Source organism: Salmo salar, chromosome 11 (genome assembly GCF_965601325.2).
Source record: "Salmo salar chromosome 11, fSalSal1, whole genome shotgun sequence".
In the NCBI taxonomy this organism is placed as follows: Eukaryota; Metazoa; Chordata; class Actinopteri; order Salmoniformes; family Salmonidae; genus Salmo; species Salmo salar.
Window position 1 is genome coordinate 120,887,364 of NC_138301.1, and position 18,742 is coordinate 120,906,105.

General features: G+C 47.6%; 1 protein-coding gene across 1 annotated transcript in view; it reads right to left on the reverse strand.

Moving 5' to 3' along the window:
• LOC106596432 (transcription regulator protein BACH1) overlaps positions 1–18,202 on the reverse strand; it is a 44,530-nt gene extending 26,328 nt beyond the window's left edge. The window contains exon 1 of the mRNA XM_045690250.2: positions 18,001–18,202. The gene's annotated coding sequence lies outside the window, so the exon portion shown is untranslated. The remainder of the gene's footprint in view (positions 1–18,000) is intronic.
• Between the last annotated feature and the right edge of the window lie 540 nt (positions 18,203–18,742).

The following is an 18,742-nucleotide window of genomic DNA, read 5'->3' on the forward strand; positions in this document are numbered from 1 at the left end:
GCCACTCGTATCCAGTCACCTGTCTGCCACTCGTATCCAGTCACCTGTCTGCCACTCGTATCCTGTCACCTGTCTGCCACTCGTATCCTGTCACCTGTCTGCCACTCGTACCCTGTCACCTGTCAGCCACTCGTATCCAGTCACCTGTCAGCCACTCGTATCCAGTCACCTGTCTGCCACTCGTATCCAGTCACCTGTCTGCCACTCGTATCCTGTCACCTGTCTGCCACTCGTATCCTGTCACCTGTCTGCCACTCGTATCCTGTCACCTGTCTGCCACTCGTATCCTGTCACCTGTCTGCCACTCGTATCCTGTCACCTGTCTGCCACTCGTATCCAGTCACCTGTCTGCCACTCGTATCCAGTCACCTGTCTGCCACTCGTATCCAGTCACCTGTCTGCCACTCGTATCCAGTCACCTGTCTGCCACTCGTATCCAGTCACCTGTCTGCCACTCGTATCCAGTCACCTGTCTGCCACTCGTATCCTGTCACCTGTCTGCCACTCGTATCCTGTCACCTGTCTGCCACTCGTATCCTGTCACCTGTCTGCCACTCGTATCCTGTCACCTGTCTGCCACTCGTATCCTGTCACCTGTCTGCCACTCGTATCCTGTCACCTGTCTGCCACTCGTATCCAGTCACCTGTCTGCCACTCGTATCCAGTCACCTGTATGCCACTCGTATCCAGTCACCTGTATGCCACTCGTATCCAGTCACCTGTCTGCCACTCGTATCCAGTCACCTGTCTGCCACTCGTATCCAGTCACCTGTCAGCCACTCGTATCCAGTCACCTGTCACCTGTCAGCCACTCGTATCCAGTCACCTGTCACCTGTCAGCCACTCGTATCCAGTCACCTGTCAGCCACTCGTATCCAGTCACCTGTCTGCCACTCGTATCCAGTCACCTGTCTGCCACTCGTATCCAGTCACCTGTCTGCCACTCGTATCCAGTCACCTGTCTGCCACTCGTATCCAGTCACCTGTCTGCCACTCGTATCCAGTCACCTGTCTGCCACTCGTATCCAGTCACCTGTCTGCCACTCGTATCCAGTCACCTGTCTGCCACTCGTAACCAGTCACCTGTCTGCCACTCGTATACTCGTATCCAGTCACCTGTCTGCCACTCGTATCCAGTCACCTGTCAGCCACTCGTATCCAGTCACTTGTCTGCCACTCGTATCCAGTCACCTGTCAGCCACTCGTATCCAGTCACCTGTCAGCCACTCGTATCCAGTCACCTGTCAGCCACTCGTATCCAGTCACCTGTCTGCCACTCGTATCCAGTCACCTGTCTGCCACTCGTATCCAGTCACCTGTCTGCCACTCGTATCCAGTCACCTGTCTGCCACTCGTATCCAGTCACCTGTCTGCCACTCGTATCCAGTCACCTGTCAGCCACTCGTATCCAGTCACCTGTCTGCCACTCGTATCCAGTCACCTGTCTGCCACTCGTATCCAGTCACCTGTCTGCCACTCGTATCCAGTCACCTGTCAGCCACTCGTATCCAGTCACCTGTCAGCCACTCGTATCCAGTCACCTGTCTGCCACTCGTATCCAGTCACCTGTCACCTGTCAGCCACTCGTATCCAGTCACCTGTCAGCCACTCGTATCCAGTCACCTGTCAGCCACTCGTATCCAGTCACCTGTCAGCCACTCGTATCCAGTCACCTGTCTGCCACTCGTATCCAGTCACCTGTCTGCCACTCGTATCCAGTCACCTGTCTGCCACTCGTATCCAGTCACCTGTCTGCCACTCGTATCCAGTCACCTGTCAGCCACTCGTATCCAGTCACCTGTCTGCCACTCGTATCCAGTCACCTGTCACCTGTCTGCCACTCGTATCCAGTCACCTGTCAGCCACTCGTATCCAGTCACCTGTCAGCCACTCGTATCCAGTCACCTGTCTGCCACTCGTATCCAGTCACCTGTCACCTGTCAGCCACTCGTATCCAGTCACCTGTCACCTGTCAGCCACTCGTATCCAGTCACCTGTCAGCCACTCGTATCCAGTCACCTGTCTGCCACTCGTATCCAGTCACCTGTCACCTGTCTGCCACTCGTATCCAGTCACCTGTCTGCCACTCGTATCCAGTCACCTGTCTTCCACTCGTATCCAGTCACCTGTCAGCCACTCGTATCCAGTCACCTGTCTGCCACTCGTATCCAGTCCCCTGTCTGCCACTCGTATCCAGTCACCTGTCTGCCACTCGTATCCAGTCACCTGTCAGCCACTCGTATCCAGTCACCTGTCAGCCACTCGTATCCAGTCACCTGTCAGCCACTCGTATCCAGTCACCTGTCAGCCACTCGTATCCAGTCACCTGTCAGCCACTCGTATCCAGTCACCTGTCAGCCACTCGTATCCAGTCACCTGTCAGCCACTCGTATCCAGTCACCTGTCAGCCACTCGTATCCAGTCACCTGTCAGCCACTCGTATCCAGTCACCTGTCAGCCACTCGTATCCAGTCACCTGTCAGCCACTCGTATCCAGTCACCTGTCTGCCACTCGTATCCTTTCACCTGTCAGCCACTCGTATCCTTTCACCTGTCAGCCACTCGTATCCAGTCACCTGTCAGCCACTCGTATCCAGTCACCTGTCTGCCACTCGTATCCAGTCACCTGTCTGCCACTCGTATCCAGTCACCTGTCAGCCACTCGTATCCAGTCACCTGTCAGCCACTCGTATCCAGTCACCTGTCAGCCACTCGTATCCAGTCACCTGTCTGCCACTCGTATCCAGTCACCTGTCAGCCACTCGTATCCAGTCACCTGTCAGCCACTCGTATCCAGTCACCTGTCAGCCACTCGTATCCAGTCACCTGTCAGCCACTCGTATCCAGTCACCTGTCAGCCACTCGTATCCAGTCACCTGTCAGCCACTCGTATCCAGTCACCTGTCAGCCACTCGTATCCAGTCACCTGTCAGCCACTCGTATCCAGTCACCTGTCTGCCACTCGTATCCAGTCACCTGTCTGCCACTCGTATCCAGTCACCTGTCTGCCACTCGTATCCAGTCACCTGTCTGCCACTCGTATCCAGTCACCTGTCTGCCACTCGTATCCAGTCACCTGTCAGCCACTCGTATCCAGTCACCTGTCTGCCACTCGTATCCTGTCACCTGTCTGCCACTAGTATCCTGTCACCTGTCTGCCACTCGTATCCAGTCACCTGTCGGCCACTCGTATCCAGTCACCTGTCGGCCACTCGTATCCAGTCACCTGTCTGCCACTCGTATCCAGTCACCTGTCTGCCACTCGTATCCAGTCACCTGTCTGCCACTCGTATCCAGTCACCTGTCTGCCACTCGTATCCAGTCACCTGTCTGCCACTCGTATCCAGTCACCTGTCACCTGTCTGCCACTCGTATCCAGTCACCTGTCACCTGTCTGCCACTCGTATCCAGTCACCTGTCTGCCACTCGTATCCAGTCACCTGTCAGCCACTCGTATCCAGTCACCTGTCAGCCACTCGTATCCAGTCACCTGTCAGCCACTCGTATCCAGTCACCTGTCAGCCACTCGTATCCAGTCACCTGTCTGCCACTCGTATCCAGTCACCTGTCTGCCACTCGTATCCAGTCACCTGTCTGCCACTCGTATCCAGTTACCTGTCTGCCACTCGTATCCTGTCACCTGTCAGCCACTCGTATCCAGTCACCTGTCAGCCACTCGTATCCAGTCACCTGTCAGCCACTCGTATCCAGTCACCTGTCAGCCACTCGTATCCAGTCACCTGTCTGCCACTCGTATCCAGTCACCTGTCACCTGTCTGCCACTCGTATCCAGTCACCTGTCAGCCACTCGTATCCAGTCACCTGTCTGCCACTCGTATCCAGTCACCTGTCTGCCACTCGTATCCAGTCACCTGTCTGCCACTCGTATCCAGTCACCTGTCTGCCACTCGTATCCAGTCACCTGTCTGCCACTCTTACCTTCCTACCTTCCTCTCACTCAGCCCGTCGCCATCATAAATCCAAAGGAAATATTTTTATAACAAGTTTGCTTGTGCTTAAAATGTCCTAAATCTCAAATCTGACATTCGTATAGTAAATTGTGTCTAGGCTACGTGTCCTACCCTCCCTAACCATTATCTCTCCCGACCAATGACGGAACTCAACTTAGCTTGGATCAGTCAAGTCATGCACAGCGTGTAATATATAAATGTGTGTGTGTGTGTGTGTGTGTGTGTGTGTGTGTGTGTGTGTGTGTGTGTGTGAGTTGTGCAAGCTTAGCCCAGGGGTTCTCAAACATTTTGGGGCCGGCACCCCTTCTGTGTCAGCAAATTCATCAGAGACCCCTTCATGATCAGAACACAACACGAGTGAAATTAAAATATAAAAAAAATAGCCTACAAGGACTTTTTCTATGACGTCTGCAGTACATGCCGTTTTCAAGCTAATATCCTGCAATTCTACAAAAAAATTCCCATGAGGCAGAGAGAAAACTTTCCAGTTTAAAAGCTTAAATTACAGTGCATTTATGTAAAAAAAATAAAATAAATGTATTGATGTTTAAAAAATTATAATTGGCATAGTACTGTGGAAACCAATATCCTTGTGATCCTCCCAGACTTATGTTGCCCAGGTTTCTATTTTGCCCTGTTTATCAAGTGTTGGAAAAACTTGTCAATAATCGTTTGTGTCTACTGAGATATCTACTGCAGCCCTCATCCTCCACATACAACACCTGTTCTGCCAGTCACATTCTGTTAAGGGTCCCCAAAGCAAACACATCCCTGGGTCGCTCGTCTTTTCAGTTCGCTGCAGCCAGCGACTGGAACGAGCTGCAACAAACACTCAAACTGGACAGTTTTATCTCCATCTCTTCATTCACAGACTCAATCATGGACACTCTTACTGACAGTTGTGGCTGCTTCCCGTGATGTATTGTTGTCTCTACCTTCTTGCCCTTTGTGCTGTCTGTGCCCAATAATGTTTGTACCATGTTTTGTGCTTCTACCATGTGCTGCTGTCATGTTGTGTTTCTACCATGTTGGTGTCATGTTGTGTTGCTACCATGTTGTGTTGCTACCATGTTGGTGTCATGTTGTGTTGCTACCATGTTGTTGTTGTGTTTCTACCATGCTGTGTTGTTGTCTTAGGTCTCTCTTCATGTAGTGTTGTGTTGTCTCTCTTGTTTTTTAAATCCCCGCAGGAGGCCTTTTGCCTTTTGGTAGGCCGTCATTGTAAATAAGAATTTGTTCTTAACTGACTTGCCTAGTTAAATAAAGGTTAAATAGGGGTTAAATAAAGGTTAAATAAACAATAAGAACATACATTGTAGATTAATAATAATATAATGTATTGTTATTGTATTACACAATTTTAACTTATTCCATGGATCCCTTGGCCAAAAGTAATTTAAGATGTACCTTTGAGAGCCCCTGGCCTAGCCTACATGGATGGCAGGTGTTCATGCTGTTAGTCAATGGTCCCTCAAACTCAACTCTGAACCTCCAAGCCAGTCCCACTGTGTATTTTCATTGTTCCCCTCTAATCAGCAACTGATTTAGACCTGGGACACCAGGTGGGTGCAATTAATTATCAGGTAGAACAGAAAACCATCAGGCCTCGTACTTCGTCGGGTAAGTGAGTTGAATACCCCTGGTTTATGAGATCAAATTGTATTTCCAACCTCTGATCTCCTCGGAATTAAATAGGCGATGCCGTTTTCATCCCATTTCATGATACGATGAATTTTAAGTCAGTTGAATGTTTCCGTAACTCTTCCATATTAGAATAGAATATCGGGCGATTCCACAGTAACGTTGTGGCAAAAATCCAGCATGTAGTGTTCAGATTGCACCGGCTGTCAGGAAGAAGGAAGTACATTTGGCTCTTCAGTCTCTGTGGGAGAGCTCTCCCTGTTGGCGCGGCAGTTTTGATGGTGTCTGTAACTCTGCAGAAGTCTTGTTTGTTTGCTGCGTGCTTAGTTTAGGAAGGTTTAGTCAAGTCAAATCGCCATGTACCACTCTACTACGAGTTTCTGCTGGGAACGTTCATTCCATGAATCTCATAGACTGTTAGCAACACTGTTGTGAAGCTTATTGTGATTTGCATGTATGTATGTATGTATGTATGTATGTATGTATGTATGTATGTATGTATGTATGTATATATATATATATATACATACACACTGCTCAAAAAAATAAAGGGAACACTTAAAGTCAATCACACTTCTGTGAAATCAAACTGTCCACTTAGGAAGCAACACTGATTGACAATAAATTTCACATGCTGTTGTGCAAATGGAATAGACAACAGGTGGAAATTATAGGCAATTAGCAAGACACCCCCAATAAAGGAGTGGTTCTGCAGGTGGGGACCACAGACCACTTCTCAGTTCCTATGCTTCCTGGCTGATGTTTTGGTCACTTTTGAATGCTGGCGGTGCTTTCACTCTAATGGTAGCATGAGACGGAGACTACAACCCACACAAGTGGCTCAGGTAGTGCAGCTCATCCAGGATGGCACATCAATGCGAGCAGTGGCAAGAAGGTTTGCTGTGTCTGTCAGCGTAGTGTCCAGAGCATGGAGGCGCTACCAGGAGACAGGCCAGTACATCAGGAGACGTGGAGGAGGCCGTAGGAGGGCAACAACCCAGCAGCAGGACCGCTACCTCCGCCTTTGTGCAAGGAGGAGCAGGAGGAGCACTGCCAGAGCCCTGCAAAATGACCTCCAGCAGGCCACAAATGTGCATGTGTCTGCTCAAACGGTCAGAAACAGACTCCATGAGGGTGGTATGAGGGCCCAACGTACACAGGTGGGGGTTGTGCTTACAGCCCAACACCGTGCAGGACGTTTGGCATTTGCCAGAGAACACCAAGATTGGCAAATTCGCCACTGGCGCCCTGTGCTCTTCACAGATGAAAGCAGGTTCACACTGAGCACATGTGACAGACGTGACAGAGTCTGGAGACGCCGTGGAGAACGTTCTGCTGCCTGCAACATCCTCCAGCATGACTGGTTTGGCGGTGGGTCAGTCATGGTGTGGGGTGGCATTTCTTTGGGGGGCCGCACAGCCCTCCATGTGCTCGCCAGAGGTAGCCTGACTGCCATTAGGTACCGAGATGAGATCCTCAGACCCCTTGTGAGACCATATGCTGGTCCGGTTGGCCCTGGGTTCCTCCTAATGCAAGACAATGCTAGACCTCATGTGGCTGGAGTGTGTCAGCAGTTCCTGCAAGAGGAAGGCATTGATGCTATGGACTGGGCCGCCCGTTCCCCAGACCTGAATCCAATTGAGCACATCTGGGACATCATGTCTCGCTCCATCCACCAACGCCACGTTGCACCACAGACTGTCCAGGAGTTGGCGGATGCTTTAGTCCAGGTCTGGGAGGAGATCCCTCAGGAGACCATCCGCCACCTCATCAGGAGCATGCCCAGGCGTTGTAGGGAGGTCATACAGGCACGTGGAGGCCACACACACTACTGAGCCTCATTTTGACTTGTTTTAAGGACATTACATCAAAGTTGGATCAGCCTGTAGTGTGGTTTTCCACTTTAATTTTGAGTGTGACTCCAAATCCAGACCTCCATGGGTTGATACATTGGATTTCCATTGATTATTTGTGTGTGATTTTGTTGTCAGCACATTCAACTATGTAAAGAAAAAAAGTATTTAATAAGATTATTTCATTCATTCAGATCTAGGATGTTATTTTAGTGTTCCCTTTATTTTTTTGAGCAGTGTATATATATATATATATATATATATATATATATATATATATATATATATATATATATATATATATATACACACACACACAATCAAAAGTATGTGGACACCCCTTCAAATTAGTTGATTCGGCTATTCCAGCCACACCCTTTGCGGACAGGTGTGTAAAATCGAGCACATAGCCATGCAATCTCCATAGACAAACATTGGCAGTAGAATGGCCTCACTGAAGAGCTCAGTGACTTTCAACGTGGCACCATCATAGGATGCCACCTTTCCAACAAGTCAGTTCGTCAAATTTCTGCCCTGCTAGAGCCGCCCCGGTCAACTGTAAGTGCTGTTATTGTGAAGTAGAAACGTCTAGAAGCAACAACCGCTCAGCCGCGAAGTGGTCGGCCACACAAGCTCACAGAACTGGACCGTCAAGTGCTGAAGCTTGCAACACTCCATTGCAAAACTCACTACCAAGTTCCAAACTGCCTCTGGAAGCAACGTCAGAACAAGAACTATTCATCAGGAGCTTCATGAAATAGGAAATGGGTTTCTATGGACGAGCAGCCACACACAAGCCTAAGATCTCCATGCTCAACGCCTAGCATCGGCTGGAGTGGTGTAAAGCTCGCTGGAAACGTGTTCTCTGGAATGATGAATCACGCTTCACCATCTGGCAGTCTGATGGAGGAATCTGGGTTTGGCGAATGCCAGGAGAACGCTACCTGCCCCACTGCATCGTGCCAACTGTAAAGTTTGGTGGTGGAGGAATAATGGTCTGGGGCTGTTTTTCATGGTTCAGGCTAGGCCCCTTAGTTCCAGTGAAGGGAAATCTTAACGCTACAGCATACAATGACATTCTAGATGATTCTGTGCTTCCAACTTTATGGCAACAGTTTTGGGGAGGGCCCTTTCCTGTTTCAGCATGACAATTCCCCCGTGTACAAAGCGAGGTCCATACAGAAATGGTTTGTCAAGATCGTTGTGGAAGAATTTGACTGGCCTCCACAAAGCCCTGACCTCAACCCCATCGAATACCTTTGGGATGAATTGGAACGCCGACTGCGAGCCAGGCCTAATCACCCAACATCAGTGGCCGACTTTACTAATCCTCTCGTGGCTGAATGGAAGCAGCAATGTTTTAACTTTTTTTTTACAAATTGTATTTAACCTTTTATTTAACTAGCCAAGTTAGTTAAGAACAAATTTTTATTTACAATGACGGCCTACACCGGCCAAACTGTAACCAGGACCACACTGTGCCCTATGGGACTCCCCTATCACGGCCGGTTGTGATACAGCCCGGAATCGAACCAGTGTCTGTAGTGACGCCTCTAGCACTGTTATGCAGTGCCTTAGACCTTGCCTATGAGTCCCTCTAATCATTATTATTGTGTGAGGTATTATTGGTTACACCTGTCCTGTGACTAGCTATCTGGCCACCAGGCTACCCTCTAGTCTCCACTGGCTACCTGGCCAACAGGCTACCCTCTAGTCTCCACTGGCTACCTGGCCAACAGGCTACCCTCTAGTCTCCACTGGCTACCTGGCCAACAGGCTACCCTCTAGTCTCCACTGGCTACCTGGCCAACAGGCTACCCTCTAGTCTCCACTGGCTACCTGGCCAACAGGCTACCCTCTAGTCTTCACTGGCTACCTGGCCAACAGGCTACCCTCTAGTCTCCACTGGCTACCTGGCTACCCTCTAGTCTCCACTGGCTACCTGGCTACCCTCTAGTCTCCACTGGCTACCTGGCTACCCTCTAGTCTCCACTGGCTACCTGGCCAACAGACCAGGCTACCCTCTAGTCTCCACTGGCTACCTGGCCAACAGGCTACCCTCTAGTCTCCACTGGCTACCTGGCCGACAGGCTACCCTCTAATCTCCACTGGCTATCTGGCTACCCTCTAGTCTCCACTGGCTACCTGGCTACCCTCTAGTCTCCACTGGCTACCTGGCCAACTGGCTACCCTCTAGTCTCCACTGGCTACCTGGCCAACAGGCTACCCTCTAGTCTCCACTAGCTACCTGGCCAACAGGCTACCCTCTAGTCTCCACTAGCTACCTGGCCAACAGGCTACCCTCTAGTCTCCACTGGCTACCTGGCCAACAGGCTACCCTCTAGTCTCCACTGGCCAACAGGCTACCCTCTAGTCTCCACTGGCTACCTGGCCAACAGGCTACCCTCTAGTCTCCACTGGCTATCTGGCTACCCTCTAGTCTCCACTAGCTACCTGGCCAACTGGCTACCCTCTAGTCTCCACTGGCTACCTGGCCAACAGTCTACCCTCTAGTCTCCACTATCTACCTGGCCAACAGGCTACCCTCTAGTCTCCACTAGCTACCTGGCCAACAGGCTACCCTCTAGTCTCCACTGGCTATCTGGCTACCTGGCCAACAGGCTACCCTCTAGTCTCCACTGGCTATCTGGCTACCTGGCCAACAGGCTACCCTCTAGTCTCCACTGGCTACCTGGCCAACAGGCTACCCTCTAGTCTACCACTGGCTACCTGGCCAACAGGCTACCCTCTAGTCTCCACTGGCTACCTGGCTACCCTCTAGTCTCCACTGGCTACCTGGCTACCCTCTAGTCTCCACTGGCTACCTGGCTACCCTCTAGTCTCCACTGGCTACCTGGCTACCCTCTAGTCTCCACTAGCTACCTGGCCAACTGGCTACCCTCTAGTCTCCACTGGCTACCTGGCCAACAGGCTACCCTCTAGTCTCCACTAGCTACCTGGCCAACAGGCTACCCTCTAGTCTCCACTAGCTACCTGGCCAACAGGCTACCCTCTAGTCTCCACTAGCTACCTGGCCAACAGGCTACCCTCTAGTCTCCACTGGCTACCTGGCCAACAGGCTACCCTCTAGTCTCCACTGGCTACCTGGCCAACAGGCTACCCTCTAGTCTCCACTGGCTATCTGGCTACCCTCTAGTCTCCACTAGCTACCTGGCCAACTGGCTACCCTCTAGTCTCCACTGGCTATCTGGCTACCCTCTAGTCTCCACTGGCTACCTGGCCAACAGTCTACCCTCTAGTCTCCACTATCTACCTGGCCAACAGGCTACCCTCTAGTCTCCACTAGCTACCTAGCCAACAGGCTACCCTCTAGTCTCCACTGGCTACCTGGCCAACAGGCTACCCTCTAGTCTCCACTGGCTACCTGGCCAACAGGCTACCCTCTAGTCTCCACTGGCTATCTGGCTACCCTCTAGTCTCCACTGGCTACCTGGCCAACAGTCTACCCTCTAGTCTCCACTATCTACCTGGCCAACAGGCTACCCTCTAGTCTCCACTAGCTACCTGGCCAACTAGCTACCCTCTAGTCTCCACTATCTACCTGGCTATCTGGCTACCCTCTAGTCTCCACTAGCTACCTGGCCAACTAGCTACCCTCTAGTCTCCACTGGCTACCTGGCCAACAGGCTACCCTCTAGTCTCCACTAGCTACCTGGCCAACAGGCTACACTCTAGTCGGTCTCTTCTGCTGATGCGTGTCTAGTAGCAGTACTCTGTCTATCCTACTCTTCTCCTATCGGCAAGCGCCCCAACAAGAACCTTCACCCATCTTTAACAATATCGCGAAAACAGAATTACGCTTTGATTTAAAATGTAGACCAGACAACAACAAAAAAAAACATTGATTTCAAAGTTTAACAAACTAACTCTTTGCACAAGGACTACCTTGAACAATTTACACAGAACATTTCACAACAACACATTTAATGGAGATGCAGAAGCAAAGTTTTATAACAGAATCAGGATAAAAAATCTCCATACATTAAAAAAAAATGTAATACGACCACGTTAGATATCTGGTCCGTTTTATAACGCGACCACGTTAGATATCTGGTCCGTTTTATAACGCGACCACGTTAGATATCTGGTCCGTTTTATAACGCGACCACGTTAGATATCTGCTCCGAATTCAGATTCAAAGATGACTGCAGAAAGTATATATATTTTAGTTATTGAACTGCAGTAGATAAAGTTGATTTACATACGGTAACAGAATTGCATCATGGGTGCTTCAATCTATAGCTTAATTCCATATCTAGAGGACTTCTGATATCTCCAGGAGTTATACATTTATGTATTTATCTGTTGTGGTCTAGTACTGCTGACTGTCTTCCCAGCAGCCTTCTGCTGACTGTCTTCCCAGCAGCCTTTTGCTGACTGCTCATAACCTGCAGATGATAGTTGACACATCAACCACAATCAAGGGGGGGGGGGGGAAACATGTGACTTGTTTTGGTAATCAGTGCAGGTATTGGAGTGCTCTTCACCTCCTCCTAGCCAATCAGTAATTAGTACAGGGAGGTGTGCTCTTCACCTCCTCCTAGCCAATCAGTAATTAGTACAGGGAGGTGTGCTCTTCACCTCCTCCTAGCCAATCAGTAATTAGTACAGGGAGTTGTGCTCTTCATCTCTCCTAGCCAATCAGTAATTAGTACAGGGAGGTGTGCTCTTCACCTCCTCCTAGCCAATCAGTAATTAGTACAGGGAGGTGTGCTCTTCACCTCCTCCTAGCCAATCAGTAATTAGTACAGGGAGTTGTGCTCTTCATCTCTCCTAGCCAATCAGTAATTAGTACAGGGAGGTGTGCTCTTCACCTCCTCCTAGCCAATCAGTAATTAGTACAGGGAGGTGTGCTCTTCACCTCCTCCTAGCCAATCAGTAATTAGTACAGGGAGGTGTGCTCTTCATCTCCTCCTAGCCAATCAGTAATTAGTACAGGGAGGTGTGCTCTTCATCTCCTCCTAACCAATCAGTAATTAGTACAGGGAGGTGTGCTCTTCATCTCCTCCTAGCCAATCAGTAATTAGTACAGGGAGGTGTGCCCTTCACCTCCTCCTAGCCAATCAGTAATTAGTACAGGGAGGTGGGCTCTTCACCTCCTCCTAGCCAATCAGTAATTAGTACAGGGAGGTGTGCTCTTCATCTCTCCTAGCCAATCAGTAATTAGTACAGGGAGGTGTGCTCTTCATCTCTCCTAGCCAATCAGTAATTAGTACAGGGAGGTGTGCTCTTCATCTCCTCCTAGCCAATCAGTAATTAGTACAGGGAGGTGTGCCCTTCACCTCCTCCTAACCAATCAGTAATTAGTACAGGGAGGTGTGCTCTTCATCTCTCCTAGCCAATCAGTAATTAGTACAGGGAGGTGTGCTCTTCATCTCTCCTAGCCAATCAGTAATTAGTACAGGGAGATGTGCTCTTCATCTCTCCTAGCCAATCAGTAATTAGTACAGGGAGGTGTGCTCTTCACCTCCTCCTAGCCAATCAGTAATTAGTACAGGGAGGTGGGCTCTTCACCTTCTCCTAGCCAATCAGTAATTAGTACAGGGAGATGTGCTCTTCACCTCCTCCTAGCCAATCAGTAATTATTACAGGGAGATGTGCTCATTTCTATCACCAGTCTCATTTCTATCACCAGTCTCATTTCTATCACCAGTCTATCACCAGTCTCATTTCTATCACCAGTCTATCACCAGTCTCATTTCTATCACCAGTCTATCACCAGTCTCATTTCTATCACCAGTCTATCACCAGTCTCATTTCTATCACCAGTCTATCACCAGTCTCATTTCTATCACCTGTCTATCACCAGTCTCATTTCTATCACCAGTCTATCACCAGTCTCATTTCTATCACCTGTCTATCACCAGTCTCATTTCTATCACCAGTCTCCTCAAACCTACACACCCAGATGGTAGGGGCTGAGCTCTTTCTCCCACTACTCTCTCCTCTTATCTCCTATCATCTCTCCCTTCTGCTAAATCCTTCTCCATCATGTCTCCTGATTCTGCCTCTTTGACCCTACTCTCCTCCCTTTCCGCATTCTATGACTCACACTGTTCCCGTTCCTTCCTCCCCTCCTGCTCCGTGGCTGAGTGACTCATTGCGAGCTTACAGAACAGGGCTGCGGGCAGCTGAGCGAAAAATGGAGAAAAACTAAACTTCTGGAGGACCTACCATCCTTCCACTCCCTCCTCTCTACCTCTATCTGCTGCTAAAGCCACTTTCTACAAATCTAAATTTCAAGCTTCTGCCTCTAATCCTAGGAAACATATTTTCCACCTTCTCCTCCCTCCTAAATCCTCCACCCCTTCTGCAGGAGACTTTGCCAACCACTTTGAAAAGGTTGACAACATCCGCTTTCAATTCACTCAGCATATTGAGTCCACTGGTCTCACTCACACATAACTACCCTACGCCTTAAGTTCTTTCTCCCCTCTCTTTCCAGATGACATCCTGTGACTAGTGAGGTCTGCCTGCTCGACCCGCCCCCCCCCCCCCATCCCCTCCTCCAGACCATCTCTGGAGACCTTTCTCCCATTCCTCACTTCCCTCATCAGCTCATCCCTGACCACTGGCTCTGTCCTCTCCAACTTCAAAATGGCTGGAGTCCCTCCCATCAAGAAACCAAAACCTCTGATGTCAAACTACAGTATCACTTTCTATTCTTTCCAAAACACAATGAGCGTGCAGAGACTGACCAACACTCTCGTTATCTCTCTCAGAACCAGTCGGGCTACAAGACAGGTCACTTAACCGAGACTGCTCTCCTCTTGTGTCACGGAGGCTCTCCGCACTGCCAAAGCAGACTCTTTATGCTCTGTTCTCATCCTCCTAAATCTATCCGCTGCCTCCCGACACCGTGAACCATGATCCTCTTCTCCACCATCTCAGAGCTGGATGTCTTTGGGCTCTGCACACTCTCGGATTGCATCCTACCCGGCAGGCCGCTCCTACCAGGTGACGTGGAGAGGATCTGTCTCTGCACCACGTACTCTCACTACTGGTGTCCCCCAGGGCTTGGTTCTAGGCCTTCTCCTCTTCTCTCTATACACAAAGTCGCTTGACTCTGTCATCCTCACATGGTCTCTCCTATCATTGCTTTGCGGATGACACAACTACTTTCCTCCCCCCCCCCTTCTGAAACCCAGTGGCAACATGCATCTCTGCGTGCCTGGCAGATACCTCTGCTTGGATGTCGGCGAAGAGCCTTGGCGTGACCCTGGACAACACCCTGTCGTTCGCTGCAAACATCAAAGCAGTGACTCGCTAGTGCAGGTTTATGGTCTACAACATCCTTAGAGTACAACATCCTTAGAGTACAACCCTACCTCACACAGGAAGACCCTACCTCACACAGGAAGACCCTACCTCACACAGGAAGCAGCACCGGTTCTTATCCAGGCATTTGTCATCTCCTCCAGTCTGGACTACTACAACTATCTGTTGGTTGGGCTCTGCCATCAAACCCTTGCAACTTACCCAGAACGCTGCAACCCGCCTGGTGTTCAACCTTCCCAAGTTCTCCCATGTCACCCTGCTCCTCCTCACACTCCACTGACTTTCAATCAAATCTCGCATCTACTACAAGACCATGGTGTTTACCTACGGAGCAGCAAGATGAACTCACGCTATGCCCAAATACTCCGTTTTGGTCCTCCCACCCCTACAGGATGTCAGCTCCCACTCAGCCCAGTCAAAGCTCTTCTCTGTCCTGGTACCCCAATGGTGGAACCAGCTTCCTCCTGAAGCTAGGACAGCAGAGTCCCTGCCCATCTTCTGAAAACATCTGACCCCACCCCCCCTTCAGAGGATCTTAAATAGTCCCACAACACCCCCTCCTTACCCCCAAAATAAAATTAAGTTCCATTAACTAACACTTCACTTTTCTCCTCTTACCAGCTCTGGCTGTACTTTATTGAAGAAAAATGTAAATACTGTGATATGTGGTTGTCTTACCTAGCTATCTGGAGATGAATGTACTGACTGGTGTGGCTGTCTCACCTAGCTAGCTGAAGATGAATGTACTGACTATGACTGATGTGGCTCTCACCTAGCTATCTGGAGATGAATGTACTGACAATGACTGGTCCACCTAGCTATCTGGAGATGAATGGACTGACTATTACTGTTCCACCTAGCTATCTGGAGATGAATGGACTGACTATGACTGTTCCACCTAGCTATCTGGAGATGAATGGACTGACTATGACTGGACCACCTAGCTATCTGGAGATGAATGTACTAGAGGTCGACCGATTAATCGGAATGGCCGACTAATTAGGGCCGATTTTCAAGTTTTCATAACAATCGGTATTTTTGGCCGCCGATTTAAAAAAAAATATATATAGTTTTTTTTAATAAACACCTTTATTTAACTAGGCAAGTCAGATTAAGAAAACATTCTTATTTTCAATGAGGCCTAGGAACGGGGGTTAACTGCCTTGTTCAGGGGGGAATCTTAACATAATCACTAGTTAACTACACATGGTTGATGATATTACTAGTTTATCTAACCTGTCCTGCGTTGCATATGATCGATGCGGTGCCTGTTAATTTCTCATTGAATCACAGCCTACTTCGACAAACGGGTGATTTAACAAGCGCATTTGCGAAAAAAGCACTGTCGTTGCACCAATGTACCATAAACATCAATGTCTTTCTTTAAAATCAATACACAAGTATATATTTTTAAACCTTATTTCTGTGTGTTTATTATATTATAATTAAGTCTATGATTTGATAGAGCAGTCTGAGCGGTGGTAGGCACCAGCAGGCTCGTAAGCATTCATTCAAAATAGGACTTTCGTGCGTTTTGCCAGCAGCTCTTTGCAATGCATTGCGCTGTTTATGACTTCAAGCCTGTCAAGTCCCAAGATTAGGCTGGTGTAACCGATGTGAAATGGCTAGCTAGTTAGCCGGGTGCGCGCTAATAGCGTTTCAAACGTCACTCGCTCTGAGACTTGGAGTAGTTGTTCCCCTTGCTCTACATGGGTAACGCTGCTTCGAGGGTGGCTGTTGTCGACGTGTTCCTGGTTCGAGCCCAGGTAGGAGCGAGGAGAGGGACGGAAGCTATACTGTTACACTGGCAATACTAAAGTGCCTATAAGAACATCCAATAGTCAAAGGTATATGAAATACAAATCGTATAGAGAGAAATAGTCCTATAATTCCTATAATAACTACAACCTAAAATTTCAAGGAACTTAAACGTTAGCTTTCTTACATGGCACATATTGCACTTTTACTTTCTTCTCCAAGACTTTTGTTTTTGCATTATTTAAGCCAAATTGAACATGTTTCATTATTTATTTGAGGCTAAATTGATTTTATTGATGTATTATATTAACTTAAAATAAGTGTTAATTCAGTATTGTTGTAATTGTCATTATTACAAATAAATAAAATAAAAGCGTTTTTTTTTTTTTTTTTTTTTATAAATCGGCCGATTTAATCGGTATCGGCTTTTTTTGGTCCTCGGCGTTGAAAAACCATCATCAGTCGACCTCTAGAATGTACTGACTAAGTCACTGTGGATAAGAGTATCATGAAAAGGTAAACAAAGGTAGAAATATGCAATATCCCTTATTTAGCATATTTGAGCATTATTCTAATACACTCCGGCCCCCAAACAACATGACCACATTTCGTTGGTCCGGGCCAGACCCCATCTGAACCAATCATAGACGTCTATGTTTTACCATTTTTGTACAGTACATTATGCTCTACTGTAGTGTTCTGTACGGTCTATGATTGGTTCAGATTTGGTCCGGCTAGGGTGAACTGAGTAAATGTCAACTACTTTTCAATGGCTGTCCGGTGTCGGTCTGTGCTTGTTACAGAGTAAATGGATAGAGGGTAGGTGTCAGTAAGACCTGGGATATGTGACATTAACATTTAAAAAATAAAAAATATCCAATATGAAATGTGTTTATTATTTGTCAAGGAGTCTTTACTACTTGTATTTCTAATACCTTTTTTAAATAATTTTTCTGGTAGATCTGTTTTCAATCTGTTTGACAAGAAATCAAGACCTTTACTTATTCTACCCTTTTTTTAGAATGGAAATTGAAAAAAAAATATATATATATTTTTAAAAAGTCTAGTTTTGAATATTTATTTCTAAAATACACTTAGTTTTCATTTGAGAATAAAGAATCCTTTTTACACAGGTGTCAACTGTTTTTGTCAAATCAACAAATCTGTAACAATGTCGGGGTGAGTTTGGTCACACCCTGTCTAGCCGACGTCTGGCATATGTTTCAAAACTAGACTTCATGTTAACTAGTGTTACCGTAGAACTACCTTTCCCATAGCACGTTGTCACATAACGTAAGTGATATTTCCAATAATGGACATCGTTTAATAATGTGACGACAAAAACACAACAAATGTAAGATTGTATAGCCTAAACACTGACAAATCAACCAATGTCAAAACAACTCAACTTTGTGATCAACTACGAGATCTGACGCTTCATGCGTTTCCCAAACAGTAGAACTATAAATTGAACTAACCTGACATTGGTTCTCCTAGGAACGAACGACGGCGAGCTGAAATCCTGAACAGGTTTATGAGGCTGACATATTATTCAGTGTGAAAAGACTCCGAACACAGTTTAATTAAACCTCGGGACGGCAACTTTCGACTGTTGTTGACAACTGTAAATGACCGTAGTCAACTCTGCTGAACCACAGTCATATGACTTTTCTAACTAGTATTCTGCCAGAAGCGAAAAAAGGATGACGTCACGTTGTATGGTAATAAGGGAGGAACCTTCAAAATAAAAGCTTGCGTTTCTAAATATTGCAACGTGAATAACTCATTCAAAACATATTGAATTTGAATCAATGGGCACTTTTATTGTAACAAGAAGAAAAGCCAATGAGTAATTTCTGAAAAAAAGGATGGTTTAAAAAAAAAAGACCAATAATGGAAAAATGTACTATGTTGAGTTTGAGTTGAGTTTATTTGATTTTTACAGAGACACTGGTATTTTGAGAATCTAAAGATGAAGATAACTTTTCGACCTGTCTCGGCTAAAGTGACGTGAGAAATACTCAGTAGGGTACTACTACTAAACAAAGACAGTTCGTTTTGGAAGGGGACTGTGTTGCCAGGCCTGCTGCTGGCTTTTAAAGGGGAATTTTACCCTGTCTCTGCCATGGCATATAGTCAATGTTGCTATGACATAATGTCCTAGCAACATTATGTTTTTGGACATTAACAACACAATTATCCAAATCACAAGCTACAACT